The sequence below is a fragment of the Pongo pygmaeus genome, chromosome 4 (genome assembly GCF_028885625.2).
Source record: "Pongo pygmaeus isolate AG05252 chromosome 4, NHGRI_mPonPyg2-v2.0_pri, whole genome shotgun sequence".
NCBI classification, from domain to species: domain Eukaryota; kingdom Metazoa; phylum Chordata; class Mammalia; order Primates; family Hominidae; genus Pongo; species Pongo pygmaeus.
In genome coordinates, this window is record NC_072377.2 from 179,945,582 (window position 1) to 179,962,708 (window position 17,127).

The following is a 17,127-nucleotide window of genomic DNA, read 5'->3' on the forward strand; positions in this document are numbered from 1 at the left end:
TCAGGCAGGTCTGTAATGTGCTAGCTTCATTTTCCCTCTCTTCAATAAGAGAGGATGGGCTCAGAGACAGGCACTATTGATTGTAAAATCTCATCAAACTTTCCCTCACCATCTGGAAGCTGGAGATAGGTTTGTGAAATCTCGGTTGAGAAAGAGTTGAATGCTACTTGTAGCATAGCGAGTTTAAAAAAGATGGTTTTACTGGCCAATTCTGTTGCACAAGGCCCTGTGAGTTTTGTCAATTCACGTATGTGACCAACAGTTTTCTCACAAGGATTATCAGGGTTCTAGAGGAAATTATCTTCTAGTTTTATTCTGTTGCTAAAGTGCTATATTTCTTTATAGATGAACTAATCAGTTCTTGGTCACTTGGTTTTCATTAGACATTTCTCTGGCTCTTTACGGTGTGCTTTATGTCTCTTTATGCCCAGCCCCAGGTTTTTCCTTCTAACTGCAAGAAAAAGATCATTGAAATTTTCCCTCTCTCAAACTCCTGGGTTCAAGTGATCTTCCCATCTGCCTCCTGAGTAGCTGGCATTACAGGTGTGTACCACTGTATGCACACACACATACACAAACATGCATATAGACACACAGACATTCACATGTATACACACACACAGAGATATACATATATCCACACATACTCATTAGATAAACATTTACACACACCAACACACATGTGCACACACACATATACACACCTTGTTTCCATCTTCTTCTTAGGAATCAGGACTCTCAGACAGTGGAAAGAGTCTTGTATCATGAGTCAAAGATTGACTGTGCAACCTTGCACAAGTGTCTTCCCTTTTGAGATCTTGTTTATAACAATAAACACCTTACCCACCAATTAGGGTTATTTTTTAGATGAAACAGAAAAAATAACAGAACGATGGCACGTTGTACAGCCAAAAAAAAAAAATTAACCTTGACCAAAAAGAGGTCTGGCCTTTGTCCTAGACTCCTGGGAGGTAACTGCCAACATGTAATACCTGATAGGACTATCTTTGCCTGGGGATCTTGGGTCATGATGGATTGTCTAATAATGATATTTAGGGTGGAGACTAGCCAGGCTGGGAAAACAGACTTTGCAATTTAGAGTCTAGGCTTTAGGTCACCCCTGGAAGGACTGGAGACTGGAAACTGAGAGCAGCTGTGTGGACAATCAAGCATGCCTCTGTGATGAAGTTCCAGTAAAAACCCTGAATACTGAGGCTTGAGGGAGCCTCACTGGCTGGGAATATTCCATGTGTATTGGCACATATCAAAGCCAGGAGGGCAATGCCCTCTGACTGGATAGGGAGGGGATAATGGACACCCCATGCCTGGTGCCCTCCTGGATTCAGCCCTATGCCTTTTTTTCCCCTGGCTGATTTTAATCTGTATCCTTTCTGTGTAATCAAACTGTAACTATGAACACAACAGCTTTCTGTGAGTTGTAGCCAGTTCTTAGAGGTAAGCAAGCAGAGTTGATCTACTGCCTGCTTGAAAAACTATTTTAAAATCCCTAAACCGAAGAAGGCCAGAGCTTTCATGAATCTGACCCAACAGATTTGAAGCCAAAGTTGAGGACATTTGAAGACAAAGCCAGGCCAGACAGAGATGAGGATCCTTACAGGGAACAGGTGCAGTCCTGCTCATGCTGCAGTGTTCCCAGGCTACAGCTGGACAAGGGCTCCCTCTGGGTCACAGCCTTTAGGGACAGGGGTTTGGGACTGGTCAACTATCTGATTTGTAGGACTCTGTTGATGAGCTCAGCTGGGAAACTTTTGGTAGTGGGAAGAGAATGGCTTTGTTTTTCCAAGTTATCTACCTGCTGCATGCTTTGATCTACATTGGAACTCAGCGTGGAAACTGCCTTTGAACAGCCTAAGCCTCAACTCTGGGCCATGTGTCCAGTTTTCTGGCCTCCAGCTTTGTTCACTCCTTACCTCTACCCATCACTGATGCCAGATCCATTCTCCCAAATATCCTTTTCATCATGTTACCCTCCCCAGCACCTCATGGCACCTTCTACACAGCAGGAAATGTTTCCAACCTCAGCCTGGCATTCAAGGTTCTTTCTGATGTGGCCCAACTCTCACCACACCACTGCATCTCCCCGTGGGCCCACCAAATTGGATCAATTTTTTCTATTCATGAGCTGAACTTTCCCACCTCCATTCTGTTGCTTATGCTATGACCTTCCTGTGAAGGTTCTCTTTCTCCCTCTCCCCAAGTCCAAATGCTATGGACTGAATTGTGTCTCCCCAAAATTCATATGTTGGAGCCCTAACCCCCTATATGATTGTATTTGGAAGTAGGGCTCTTAGCAGGTAATTAAGTGAGGGAGGAGCGGCAGAACAAGATGGCTAAATGGTAGTCTCTATCAATCATTACCCCTGCAGGAAAATCAAATTTGACAACTGTCTACACCAGAAAACCATCTTCATTAGACCCAAAAATCAGGTGAGGACTCACAGCACCTGGCTTTAACTTCATATCACTGAAAGAGGCACTGAAGAGGGTGGGAAGGACAGTCTTGAAACACCAATGTCACACCCCCCCATCCCCCAGCAGTGGCTGCTGTGGTGCTCAGAGAGAATCTACGCACTTGCGGGAGGGAGAATGCAGCAACTGTGGGACTTTGTGTTGAACTCAGTGTTGCCCCATCACAGCAGAAAGCAAAACCAGGTGGAGCTCATGTGACACCTGCCCCTGGAGGGAGCATTTAGACCAGCCCTACCCAGAGGGGCTCACCCATCCCAGTAGTTAGAAGGCTTGAGGCTTGGCTTTTGACAAGCCTTGGCATGGCAGGCTATTATGCTCTGGGGCCCTAAATAAACTTGAAAGGCAGTCTAGACCATAAGGACTTCAACTCCTACGCAAGTCCTAATGCCATGCTGGACTCAGAGTCAGTGGACTCAGGGGGCACACGACCTAGTGAGACACCAGCCTGCGCAGCCAAGGGAGTGCTGGCACCACCCCTCCCCCAACCTCAGGCAGTGCAGCTTGTAGCAACAAAAGTGACTTCTTCCTTTTGCTTGAGGAGACGAGGCAGAGGAAAATGTAATAGGGACTTTGTCTTGCAGCTTAGGTAGCTGCCTGGCCACGATAGGGTTGAGCACCAAATGGGCTCTTGTGGTCACTGATTCTAGGCCTTGGCTCTTAGACAGCATTTCTGGACCTGCCCTGGGCCAGAGGGAAGCCCAGTGCCCTGAAGTTGAGTCCCAGGCCTGGAAGCATTCACCGCAAGTGACTTAACAGAACTTGGGCCCTAAGTGAACATCGACAGTAGCCTGACAGTACTAGTGTGTGAAGTATGTGACTCAAGACGGGGTCCCTACCCCCGCTGAAACACTACTGCCAGCCAGCAGGCTCATGCACCTTGGCCTGTTGCTCCTAGGGGTCGCCTATGCCATTCAGCCAAGGGGACCACAGTGCCTGCTGGCCCAGCTGAGCTCCGCCTAGTGAGCCTGCCTGCCTCCTCCGCCATGGACTCTCCCTCTTCTGCTTTTCCCAGCAGGAAGGGCTCAGCCTCACCTATGCAACCTGCAGCCCCCCAACCAGCTGAGGCTCCCCTCTTAGGCTTATAAGTCTATGGCCAGTGGCATCTGGCTTCCTGCCCTCTCTGCCTCCCCCAGGATCCCTTCAGAGGGTCCTTTCAGAGGGTCCTGGGCTTTCTGAGCCCCCTAAGGGGCCTCTGGCGCTCACTCCAGCCATCCATCCCTTTTAGCTTCACCATCCTGATTCAAGCAGTGTTCCTTCTCTATCAGGCCTGATGGCTGTTGCATGGGGCTCCCCAAGGTGAGAGGTGGCCCTGGGCCAGTGGGTTGGAAGACAGGGTGCCCAGAGAAGAGGGAAGCCCGAGGGGGCTGAGCATTGGTCTGAACTGTGGGTGCACTGCCTGGGTGCTGTGGGAGACGCCAGGTTGTGTGGGGTGGGGAGGGTGGCCACAGCCCCCAGACACTACCTGTGAGGCTCCGGTTCCTCCCTCCACCTTCCTCCCCTTTCCCTTCCAGCCCCTCTTTTCCAGGAACCTTGCCACACCCACACCTGCACCCTCCCTCCGCTGGCCCTCCCGCTGCTGCTGCTGCGGCACGGCACATCCTTGCTTTGCACTTGTGTCACCGGCTCTCTGCTCACTTTTCTCTCTCCTGTTTTCTCTCTGCTTTCTCTCCAACTGCCAGCCGATCGGGTCAGGCAAGTCCATCCTGTCCTGAGAGTCCCAGACACCACTTTGACCTCTAAACAGATCCCTCCTCCCTTTCCAAGCCTGCCTGGGCAGGTGTCCTGTGACTTGACAGTGGCTCCCCCAGTCCCAAAGCCAGCCCCCTTCATCTGTGACTTAGTCTGTTGTAGTGGTGAGTTGACACATCCAGGGGTGACCCTTGCTGAAAACTTGTGCCCCTTCTGTAGTATGCCCCTGCCCTGTTCTATAAATATCTATACTCATATATATATATATATGTGTGTATGTATATATATATATGTGTGTGTATATATATATGTGTGTATATATATGTGTATATATATGTGTGTCTATATATGTGTATATATATATACGTGTGTATATATATATACGTATATATATATATATATACATGTGTATATATATATATACGTGTGTATATATATATACACACACACATGCACCTACACAGGGCCGTCTCACCTCTAGCGCTGGGAATCAGTCACAGTGCTGTCCTTGTGGAATCTTGTGATCCAACAAGAGAAGCTGTCCCCTGACATCGCCCCTCCAAAGTGCGCCACCTCCAGTGAGCCTCCCTGTCATACCCGGCCTGTGGACAGCCAGCCCCCCCATCCCTCCCATCCCCCACGAAGCTTGGGAGTGCTGTGCACAGGCAGCTGTGTGCCTGACAGTCTCTACCAATCCTGCTGTCCCCCGGCTGAGAATCAAACCCATTTCTAGATGATAGGGAATATGTCCTCCGCTGGCTGTGTTCTCTGTGGAGCTCAGGGGAGGGAAAAGGCCAAGCCATTTCTAGGGTGCTGTTGGGAGCAGTGAAAAGGCCACACCCTTTTCCTGGAAATCTCCTGGAGCTTAGCTGGCTCTTATCCTGTGAAGCCAGCTCTGGCCATGAGGGGGCGGGGCCATGCACTCAGCCTGGAGGGAGCCTACGGGGCAGCCAGCACTCTGGAGGGACAGACAGAAAAGGCCACCAGGTGCAGACAGGAGAGGGAGGCAGGGAGACAGAACGGAAGACACCTGGGGTGGATGGAAGTCAGTGCCTTTGGGTGCTGGTACCTGCCTTCACGGCCACCGCTAGATCAGGCTTCTGAGCCTGTTGGCTGTCAGGGCTGGACTGTGCCCCATAGGCATCATGGCAAACCCCGTGGAATCCCCCAGGTGTCACCAGGCAGCATACAGGTAACAGGCCTGGAAGGTCCCCAACAGCCCAGCTGGACATGCTTGGACACGCTGGGGCTCCTCGTTCAGTGGCACAACTCCAGGACCCAGTGAGGGAAACGGGAACACACTGGGCTGAGCAGTATGGCTAAATCCGTTTATTCCAAAATAAAAAGCAAAATAAACAGGAGTCGCATCACCAAGGAGCCACGACCCCATCCCCACCTCCTTCCTCTGTCCTGTGCTATTAATAAATAAGTTTCCCAGCCACAAATAATTATTAGAACCTCCTCCCCATAGGCCAGCTCCAACCTCCGCTAGGTACGACAAATGGGGCGGCCCTACCCCCCCGGAATATACAATATGTTACATAGATACTATGTGTACACTGGGGAAGGAGGGGCCCCCAGTAGCCTGTGCCCTCGCCTGGTCCACAGTTAGCCCCACTGTCCCACCTCAGCTACCTCTCTGAATACAAAGATGGGAGCCCCCACTGAGGGAAAAGTTGCTTCGGTGAGAGTAAGGAGGCCATGAGGCCTCCTCCAAACAAACCAACTCCACCAGCCTGTGGCTCTTAAATAACAATCACCATCATCCAGAAATTTAAGGACTCAGCCCTGGTCAAGGTGGCAAAGGGTTGGTTTGTCTCCCCCCATTAGACAGGGGTCTTGTCTTGCTACCCTAATGGTAAAGGGGTGACTGGGAAGGGGTGGTAGGGACATGGTGGGGGCAGAGACTCCAGTCCCACTTCTCCAGGCTTTGCTGACAGAGGCCTGCCTTTATTTATTTTTATTTTTATCCCATGACTTAAAAAAAAAATCCTGTAACTTCTTTTTCATATTTTTTATAGCTTTTTGTAAAACTTTTATTTTTTTTCTACAAATTGTTTTGCCCCAACTTTTTCACAACATTTTTTATCCCATAACTTTTTCATCCCATATCTTTTTTTAATCCTATAACTTTTTTAGTTTGTGTTCTTTTAATAAACACACTTGCATAATTATATTACAATTTTGTAAAAATAAAAACAGATTATCTCATGCCAAGTGTGTCCAGCATTTTCACAGTCTCAATACCTTTAATACTATAGTTTTCAAGGCACACAAAATAAAATTTTAAAGCAAAAACACCACTTTGCAACAATTTGCATCACAGCAGCAGTCAATATTGTCACTTTAGGCAAAAGTCTTACAGTATTTCCCTTATACATTCTGTTTACAATAACTCAAACATTGGTAAAAGTCATTCTAAGAAAACCTGGCAAATAAAGCTTTGGACTGGAATTGGCATTTCTTCCTCTACTTTTCCTTCCTCTCATTTCTTTCTTTTAAACTACATATTTTAAAATGTTTTAATTTATTTCAAAACATTAAGATACCAGTTAAAAATGACTCTTTAAGATAAAGTTTTAGAGAAACAATATTATAGATAGGGCTGATACACATTTTCAGATTTTCTAAAAATTAGCTTTGGTTTTAGAACTGACTTTTTTTCATTTCTGGAAAACCTATCAGGTTTAATCAAATACTTTAAAAATGATTATCAAATATTGCAGTCTTTAAATAGGTATTTTGATTCTTCCGACAGAAATTCAGATTTATTCAGTTGAATTCACATTTTAAAATTCTATGTTTCTCATGAACTCTAACCTTCTAATGTTACCTTCTAAGCACATTGAAAGCTGCCTTATACTGAATGAGGAAGAGAACAAATACTTGGCTGAATGAGGTATTGCAAAAGACTGCATGCACTTTGAAGAAAGACAAGTTATTGTCATATGATTTCCATTCATTTTAGCTTTTTCTTAAACATATGACAAAATCCCTACATAAAGAGTGGTATTTCAGTTAATTTAGTACATTTATTTTCCAGACTGTCATTCAGCTTAAATATGCCAGTATGTGATTTAATCCATAGGTACCTGATGAACACATTATTGTCAGATTGGTTACAGATGCTAAACACTATCTGAAGGTCATTCCTAGTCATTTATGTTTATCGGGGTAAAAGTGAAGTGATTTGAACTATAAAAATACCTTTGAAATAATTTATCAATATATTAGGTAAACCCAGTTTCAGAATCAGAATTATAAAGAAAAACTGTTAGACCAAATAATGTGGCTAATTAACAGTGGTCTGATTTCTAGCCTGAGGGTCTAAAATGGGCTTAAAGTAACTGTCTTTAAACTGAACTCAAAGAATGCAAAAGCTGCAAGTTCAGATATAAAAGGCAAGTACAGGACTTTAAGTTCTGTACATCACAATAATGTGATGTATTTTGGAACACAGACATTAGAACTTCATGAAGTTTTAACTGTTGATTCTTTCCCAAGCATCATAAAGTTATGATTTAGGCAACATGAGACTGAAATGATTCATTCATCATGTATAGGCACATTAACATAAATATTGCACAAAATTATGTCTCTAATTGAAACTGAGAGGCATAAAAACATAGTTGACTCTTTATAAAGAAGTTTGTGAGGAAATATAACTCTGTGATTATATAGACACTTTTCCTGATAATACCTTGACATTCACAAACAGGATATTAGTTGCATGAACTTCTCCTTGATTTTCAAATGTAGTATTATACTGTCTACTAAAACTCCTTCTTATTTCAACTAAGTACTCTCACATATATTAGTTTATAATAATGTTATTATCTTTAAAAGTGTTTTCAAGGAAAAGAAGTAAATTCCTATGTCAGAGTAACCAAAGTGGTTGAAGAATAGGTATTAGCCAGACAGGTCTAGATGGTAAAATCAATCTTCTAGCCTCAAAGAAGCTCCATGAACAGAGAAGATTGTCAGGTGTCACACAGCTATCCTTCACCTAATTCATCCTTGACTAGAGCCTGTATGCCTGTTTCAGGGACATTTAAACTCTTAAAAGATTTCTTATGATCTTTACTAAATACATTAAGAAGAATGCCAACCAGTGGCATTTTGTGTACTGGGACATGTAGTCACGTGATTAAAACAGGCAACATGAACTCTGACTTTAAAATGTATTATAGATATAAATGTTTGAAGCTAGGAAAGGTTTTCCACATCCACAGTCAACGATGGGAGCCTTTCATTCCTCAGAAATAATCCCTTTTTAGGTCATCGAAAAAGACTACAACTGCCACAGCTCATGATGTAATATTTTCATGAGCCCAGAGCACATACAAATCCTAAGAGAACTACCATAGAACAGTGCTCATTCTTGGCATGGGAACAAATGAAACATACTCTATACTGCACATACCTGCCAGAGCACGCCATTTTCCTCTTCTGTGAGATTTTAAAAGCTCCCCCAAAATGTTATTACTCCCATCATCAATACACAGAAAATAGAAGAAAGGCTGTTTCCAGTCCTTGGCCTTTAAACAACTCTAAATGTCAGTACACACAGTGCATATTACAAAGAAATAAACAGTGTGCACTTAAGGGCAAACCACATACTGAGCTAATGAAGAGCTCACTGTGATTAGGATTTGATCAAACATAGTCACAGAACATAAGCAAATTTTATCTGAATTCCTTAAAGAATATACATGCTGCAATAACATTAAAAAAGCATGGCAGCCTATTCCAAACCAGCAAGAATAGTTGTATGCAAATAGTGGGTCTTTGTGTGTTTGAACTCCCACCACATAAGGGCAAACTCAATAAGCATGCTAATGACCTACAATTATCAAATTAAAAAACAAAACTGCTAAAGGATACCAGAGTGAACATCAGGGAAAGACCCACTCTCCCTTAACTTTTTACAAATAAATTTAAACTGTAAATTAGAAACACAAATAATCATGAGTGACTCTAACATTCAAATGAAGTAAATGAATTGCGTAGGAGATTAACCCCATAACTTTTTGTTTTTGTCTTTTTTTAAATTTCTTGACTAGCTCTTAGATGATGGTGATGTTTATCTCCCGGTTCTTGGCAGCCCGGTAAAAGAATGGCACACACGGGTTGCTGCCCAAGCCTGGGTGCTCCCGGGGGTCCTGCATTACAGGAAGCAGCTGCACCATTGGCTGTGCAGTAGGGTTGTGGTGGGGACAACCCTCCCTGGCCTCTCCTGGTGTAGGCTCCACGCTGTTGGTGAGGCTCACCTCACAAAAATCTTTGGAGAGAGGGATGCGGGGATCTGAGCGCAGTGCGAGTCTCCCCTGCTCCTGCCTGCCCACCCTGCCTGAGGGCTCTACTCATCATCCTGCTTGTGGGCAGCCCCAAGCTCCTGGGGGGCTGAGACCCCTGGGACAGACTCATCAGCAGGGTTCTGGGCAGCGGCCAGGAATTTGCCATTCCCCTTGTGGTCACTCACAAGCCACAACACCAGCTCCTGGAGCTCCAACAGCTTCACCTGAAGGGAGGGGTGCTCCGCTGCCACACCAGTGCCGGCGCCCACACTCACGACCATCCCCACGCCCGCCCCCACCCCCACCCCAGCAGAGATGTTTCACACCCTACATTTATCTCCTCCTTGTCCTGGGCCAGCCTGATGATGTCCTCCTTCTCCCGGTGCTGCGTCTTTGGCACTGCCCTCTGGCTTTCATATGATGTGATGTTCTTTCCTGCCAGAGGACAGGGCTCAGACGCTGGGACCCCTCTGACCGCCCTGCAGCTCCACCTGCCGTGCCCTGGCCTTCCGCTCACTGATGGTGTCTGTGTTTTCTGCGAGGTGGATGAATTGAAGCTCTAGTTTCTCCACCAGCTCTTTCAGGTCTGCCGTCTCCTTCAGGAGGTCCTTAAAGTCGCTCTGGAGCCAAAATAATGGGGTCACATGTCGGGAGCGACCTACCTGCCTCCCCCGCACCCTTCTTGGCCCATGCCAGGAGTCACTCATCTGCAGCTTCTCCATGGCCCCCTGCAGGGCCCGGTGGGTCTCCCCACACACAGACTCACCCCCAGTCGCTGGGGCTGGGGCCACTGCCTCTGGCTCCTTCTGGGCCGAGGCCACCGGGTGAGCCAGGCGCTGGCAGCACACCCTTTGCTCCTCCTGGGCACTAGCTCCAGCGGAGTTGAAAAATGCCACCCGAAGGCAAGAGATGAGTATTCTTGTAGGGGCATACACAGAACAAACAGGACAGGGAGGTGGAGCGCAGCGCCTTCCCTTGGGGCCTCAGAGAGTGCGCTTGTTGGTCGCAAGTAAAATGGTGTCTGTCCACTGGCTCCCAGAAGGGGTTAGGGTCCAGAGAAATCAGAAGGCGGGGAAAACAAGAACATAAGGGGGTCTGGGAGGGACCAGAGAGGAAGGTGGCAAAGGAGGGGCAAGGGGTATCAGGCTCACCACGACCTCCCGGTTCTCCAGGTCCTCCGGGACGCTCAGCATGGGCCCAGGCGCCTCCTCCTCCTCACTGTCCAGATGTCCTCCTCTATCTCCTATGGGGGGTGGCCAGAGGGGTCCTCAGACAACCCAACAAGGGAGGTACTGCGGGGCCCACCTCTGCCCCCACCCTCACTGTGTAACCTTGAGCCAGCCCCTCCCCAGAAGGGAATGAGCTGCCATTCTTTATTTTTACTTTTAAGAACCAAGATCTTGCTATATTGCCCAGGCACAGTCCCACTACCGACAGGTGCAGGAGTCCTGACTTGCTCCCTTTCTGACCTGGGCCAGTTCACCCATCCTTAGGCAACTGGTGGCCCCCCGCTTCCAGGAGGTCACCATATTGATGCCAAACTTAGTGCAGACACCCAGTCGGCATAATGACCAGCTGTTCTAAAGGTCTCTTCCAACTCCTTAATCCTATGGTGGTAATAGTCCCCCCTTCCTCCTGGGGCTCTCTCCTCTTCCTCTAAGCAGTCTCCCGTACCTTCCCCAGGGAGAGCCATGAGGCTCAACTGGGCCTGTAGCTTCTGGTTCTGCTGGTTGGTAGCTTCCAGGTGCTCCTAAGGGGTCAGGGAAGAGAGTGAGAAGGCACGGAGTTTTCCAGGTCATCCCCTTCAAGGTCCCGTCCTCAGCAACTCCCTCCCCTGGGTCTCCTGCAACTTTCAGCAGGGCATCTTGGCCGCTGCTTTGCCCTAAGCTTCCTGCTGCTGCAGCTGGTCCATGAGCCGGGTCTGCAGCCGTAACTGCCTGTGCAGCGCCTCCTTCTCAGAGCTCAGCTGCTGATAGGTGGCCACATACTGCTGCAGGTGACCCAGACACTGGTCTCACTGCTGCACAGACTGAGCCTCTTGGCTCTTCAGCTCCACCTGCAGGAAGGCCCTGGGTGTGAGGACACTGGCTGGCTTCCAGATTCTGGGCCCGTTAATAGGGTATCGAGGGCACTGTGGGGCTCTGTCGCCTGCCCAGGCCCCTGGCCCCATGCTCCAGGCCTAAGTGACTGCCTCCCTTTCCTAGAACGCCGTGCCTCCTTCCCCAGCTTCAAATCTCACACCTTTCTTCCTACCATTTCAAGTGTAGGCCACAGACTGGTGGAAAATCAGAGGGAGCCAACTGCCATCTGTTAAGTGTGCTACATGTCTAATGCTTTCCATGTATTATCTCATTTAATCCTCAGCATCTCTGCAAGGAAAATGCTAACTTTATTTTGAAGTTAAAGAAACAGGGACTTAGAGATGCAAAGTAGTTGAATGGTGACCAGTGGAAACGAGGCCAGAATCCAGTATGAATCTAAGGAGCCTTTTTTGTTTTTGTTTTGTTTTGAGACAGAGTGTCAGGCTAGAGTGCAGTGGTGCAATCTCAGCTCACTGCAACCTCCATCTCCCAGGTTCAAGCGATTCTTGTGCCTCAGCTTCCTGAGTAGCTGGGATTACAGGCATGTGCCACCATGCCCAGCTATTTTTTCTGTTTTGTTTTGTAATTTTAGTAGAGATGAGGTTTTGCCATCTTGGCCAGGCTGGTCTCAAAACTCCTAACTTCAACTGATTATCCTGCCTCAGCCTCCCAAAGTGCTGGGATTACAAGCATGAGCCACTGCGCCTGGCATAAGGAGCCTCATATACCACTGTCTCTTCCCCTATGATTGGGGGGCTCCATGCCTCTAGCTGGAATGATGATGTCCAGACTTGGGAGGAGCCCAGGGGTACCCACCTCCAAATGTCAGAGGGCAGGAAGCAAGAAACAGTCACAGGACTTCCCTGGAGGGTGCTGGGGTCACCTGCCCCCAGGCTGGAGCTGCCTTTGGCCTCATACCTCCCCTTCCCAGAGGCTGGTGCCCGCCTCCCAGCCCTTCTTGGATGGGGTGGTGGTTAACATCTCCTTGGGCTCACCCAGCTTCTCCTGCAGCTCCTTTACTTGCTCCTCCACTTGCTCCTCCAACTGCAGTGAGCTCTTGTTCTCATTGTTCTGGACAGAAAGAAGCAATCAGTGGCCACCCACTGCAGCTGGAGACCCCTGAACTTGGTGTCTGCCTCCCATGGCACTGGGAAGGGTGGAGGCAGGTTAGAAAAATCATCCCCTTTCTCCCACAGCCATCAGAGCAGGGCTCTGGCTCACAGGTGCCTTTAGAAGTACCATTTCATGTGAGGGCTACACTGCCCCATTTTACAGGTGGGGACTCAAAGGCCTGGAGGGCTGGGAAGGAGGGCAGGCTCCCCAGGTGGGGCAATGAACCAGCTCCTCAAAGCCACTCTGTGGCTCAGCCAGCTGTTCATCAATCTCGTGGTTCTGAGATAGCGCATGGTTGATGGTGGTGCGGTTCTGCAGGGTTTACCTGCATGTCTCTGCCTGCTCCTCCCAAAGCTTGGCTTTCCTTTCCAGCTCCAGCAGCCTCTCTTCTTCCAGCAGCCTATCCTCCAGCTCCAGCAGCCTCTCCTGCTCCTGCAGCCTCTCCTGTTCCAGCAACCTCTTCTCCTGCTCCCACAGCCTCTCCTGCTCCAATAGCCTCTCCTCCTGCTCCTGCAGCCTCTCCTCCTGCACCCGCAGCCTCTCCTGCTCCCACAACCTCTCCTCCTGCTCCTGCAGCCTCTGCCTCCTGCACCCACAGCCTCTTCTGCTCTGACAGCCTCTCCTCCTGCTCCCGCAGCCTCTCCTGCTCCCACAACCTCTCCTCCTGCTCCTGCAGCCTCTCCTGCTCCCACAACCTCTCCTCCTGCTCCTGCAGCCTCTGCCTCCTGCACCTGCAGCCTCTCCTGCTCCCACAGCCTCTCCTCCTGCTCCTGCAGCCTCTCTTGCTCCCCAAGCCTCTCCTCCTGCTCCCACAGCCTCTCCTGTTCCAGCAGCCTCTCTTCCTGCACCCGTAGCCTCTCCTCCTGCTCCCAGTTTAGATGACTCAAGCCTTGATTGATTTGCACCTGAGCTTGGAGCTGTCCTGCTGGACTGTCCTTCCTCAGGTGCTTGGCTTCAGCTTGTAGCTGTTCCACTTCAGAGGGGCCAGCTGGGGGCTCTGGGGATGGGGGTTTGCCTGAGAAAGGAAGCAGACAAGAAGGGCCTCTGGATTCTCAAAAAAACAAGAAAACAAAAAACAAAACAAAACAACAACAAAAACCCCCTCTTTGTGCACAGCTCCTTTCAGGCTCTCCAAACTTGGCCTCACTGCTAATAATTCCTTGCATTCGGATGGTAGCCAATCTTCCAAGCCACTTTCAGATAGAGAGGCACTGTGGATGGCTGACAATTGGCACTCTTCTCTCTTTGCTGATGGGGACACTGAGGCTTATAGAGATGACAAGACTTGCCATCTTCTGGCACAGACCTCTTTCCCTCTACCTCAAAGCCCACCTCCCTGGGGCATTCTAAGCCATCCCCACAGCCCTCTGATGCCAGTCCTACTCCCAGGTCATACCAGCTCCATCTTACCCATCTGGTTTTTTAGTTTGCCCAAGCTCCTCTCCAGCTCCTGTATCCGATGTGTGTCATGCTTCTTTTCCTCCTTTAATGTGCGAACCTGCCCAAAGCACAGGGGGAAAGGGCCCTGGAGAGATGAACTTGTAGCTGGACAGGCTACCATCTCCCTCTCTGCTCCCCCACTCCACAAAGCCCAGACCCACGACCACCTCTGGCTGTCCTATTCTCATTTTACAGATGCCCAGAAAGATCAAGTGACCTATCTAAGTTGGGGGGCTTAAGGGTCAGCTCTTACCTCCTCTGACATTTTCCACACCTGCTTCTGCCACCGGGCCCTTTCTCCTTTTAGATTTTAAGCATATTCATCTCTCTCTAGCTGGGCTTAAGTGATTCCATCAACTGCAAGAATGGGCACAGGAGCTAGGAAAGGCTGTCACTGGTCCTCATCTGCTCCTGGCCACCTGGGGTCATCTTCCTTCCACATCCTTCCCTTTGCAAAGCCTCACCTGTGTCACATGTGCTTCAAGATGTGCCTGCTCCTTTATGGACTGCTGTAACTGCCACTCAAGGACTGCTTCATAGCGGCTGGAGGATTTGATGGTGAAGAGTGAGAAGTTTCAATCTGGGGAGCTGGGCCATTCCATACAGTGCCCCTTTAAAGGGCTAGGGCTAGGCTCAATATAAGACTCAATCAGGGTGGAGCCAAGATGGCCAAATAGGAACAGCTCCAGTCTATAGCTCCCAGCATGAGCGATGCAGAAGATGGGTGATTTCCACATTTCCAACTGAGGTACTGGGTTCATCTCACTGGGGAGTGTCAGAAAGTGGGTGCAGGACAGTGGGTGCAGTGCACTGAGTGTGAGCCAAAGCAGGGTGAGGCATCGCCTCACCCGGGAAGTGCAAGGGGTCAGGTCATTCCCTTTCCTAGTCAAAGAAAGGGCTGACAGACGGCACCTGGAAAATCAGGTCACTCACACCCTAATACTGTGCTTTTCCAATGGTCTTAGCAAATGACACACCAGGAGATTATATCCCATGCCTGGCTAAGAGGGTCCTACACCCACAGAGCCTCACTCATTGCTAGCACAGCAGTCTGAGATCAAACTGCAAGGTGGCACTGAGGCTGAGGGAGGGGCGTCCACCATTGCCTAGGCTTGAGTAGGTAAACAAAGCTGCTGGGAAGCTCTAACTGGGTGGAGCCCACTGCAGCTCAAGGAGGCCTGCCTGCCTCTGTAGACTCCACCTCTGGGGGCAGGGCATAGCCAAAAAAAAGGCAACAGAATCCTCTGCAGACTTAAATGTCCCTGTCTGACAGCTTTGAAGAGAGTAGTGGTTCTCCCAGCACACAGTTTGAGATCTGAGAATGGACAGACTGCCTCCTCAAGTGGGTCCTGGCCCCTGAGTAGCCTAACTGGGAGGCACCCCCCAGTAGGGGCAGACTGACACCTCACACGGCCAGGTACTACTCTGAGACAAAACTTCCAGAGGAATGATCAGACAGCAACATTTGCTGTTCACCAATATCTGCTGTTCTGCAGCCTCCGCTGCTGATACCCAGGCAAACAGGGTCTGGAGTGGACCTCCAGCAAACTCCAACAGAACTGCAGCTGAAGGTCCTGACTGTTAGAAGGAAAACTAACAAACAGAAAAGACATCCACACTAAAACCCCATCTGTACGTCACCATCATTAAAGACCAAATGTAGATGAAACCACAAAGATGGGGGAAAAACAGAGCAGAAAAACTGGAAACTCTAAAAATCAGAGTGCCTCTCCTCCAAAGGAATGCAGCTCCTCACAGCAATGGAACAAAGCTGGATGGAGAATGACTTTGATGGGTTGAGAGAAGAAGCCTTCAGATGATCAAACTACTCTGAGCTAAAGGGGGAAGATTGAACCCATGGCAAAGAAGTTAAAAACCTTGAAAAAAAACTAGATGAATGGCTAAATAGAATAACCAATGCAGAGAAGTCCTTAAAGGACCTGATGGAGCTGCAAACCAAGGCACAAGAACTATGTGATGAATGCACAAGCCTCAGTAGCCAATTCAATCAACTGGAAGAAATGGTATCAGTGATGGAAGATGAAATGAATGAAATGAGGTGAGAAGTTTAGAGAAGAAAGAATAAAAAGAAATGAACAAAGCCTCCAAGAAATATGGGACTATGTGAAAAGACCAAATCTACATCTGATTGGTGAACCTGAAAGTGATGGGGAGAATGGAATCAAGTTGAAAAACACTCTGCAGGATATTATCCAGGAGAACTTCCCCAATCTAGCAAGGCAGGCTAACATTCAAATTCAGGAAATACAGAGAACACCACAAAGATAATCCTTGAGAAGAGCAACTCCAAGACACATAATTGTCAGATTCACCAAAGTTGAAATGAAAGAAAAAATGTTAAGGGCAGCCAGAGAGAAAGGTCAGGTTACCCACAAAGAGAAGTCCATCAGACTAACAGCTGATCTCTTGGCAGAAACCCTACAAGCCAGAAAAGAGTGCTGGCCAATACTCAACATTCTTAAAGAAAGAATTTTCAACCCAGAATTTCATATCCAGCCAAAACTAAACTTCATAAGTGAAGGAGAAATAAAATCCTTTACATACAAGCAAATGCTGAGAGATTTTGTCACCACCAGGCCTGCCCTAAAAGAGCTCCTTAAGGAAGCACTAAACATGGAAAGGAACAACTGGTACCAGCCACTGCAAAAACATGTCAAATTGTAAAGACCATCAAGGCTAGGAAGAAACTGCATCAACTAATGAGCAAAATAACCAGCTAACATCATAATGACAGGATCAAATTCACACATAACAATATTAACCTTAAATGTAAATGGGCTAAATGCTCCAATTAAAGGACACAGACTGGCAAATTGGATAAAGACTCAAGACCCATCAGTGTGCTGTATTCAGGAGACCCATCTCACGTGCAGAGACACACATAGGCTCAAAATAAAGGGATGGAGGAAGATCTACCAAGCAAATGGAAAACAAAAAAAGGCAGGGGTTGCAATCCTAGTCTCGGATAAAACAGACTTTAAACCAACAAAATCAAA

At 48.1% G+C, this 17,127-nt stretch overlaps 1 pseudogene; it reads right to left on the reverse strand.

Annotated features, from left to right (window-relative positions):
• Positions 1 to 5,491: 5,491 nt before the first annotated feature.
• LOC129036272 (golgin subfamily A member 6B-like) lies at positions 5,492 to 14,676 on the reverse strand (annotated as a pseudogene).
• Between the last annotated feature and the right edge of the window lie 2,451 nt (positions 14,677 to 17,127).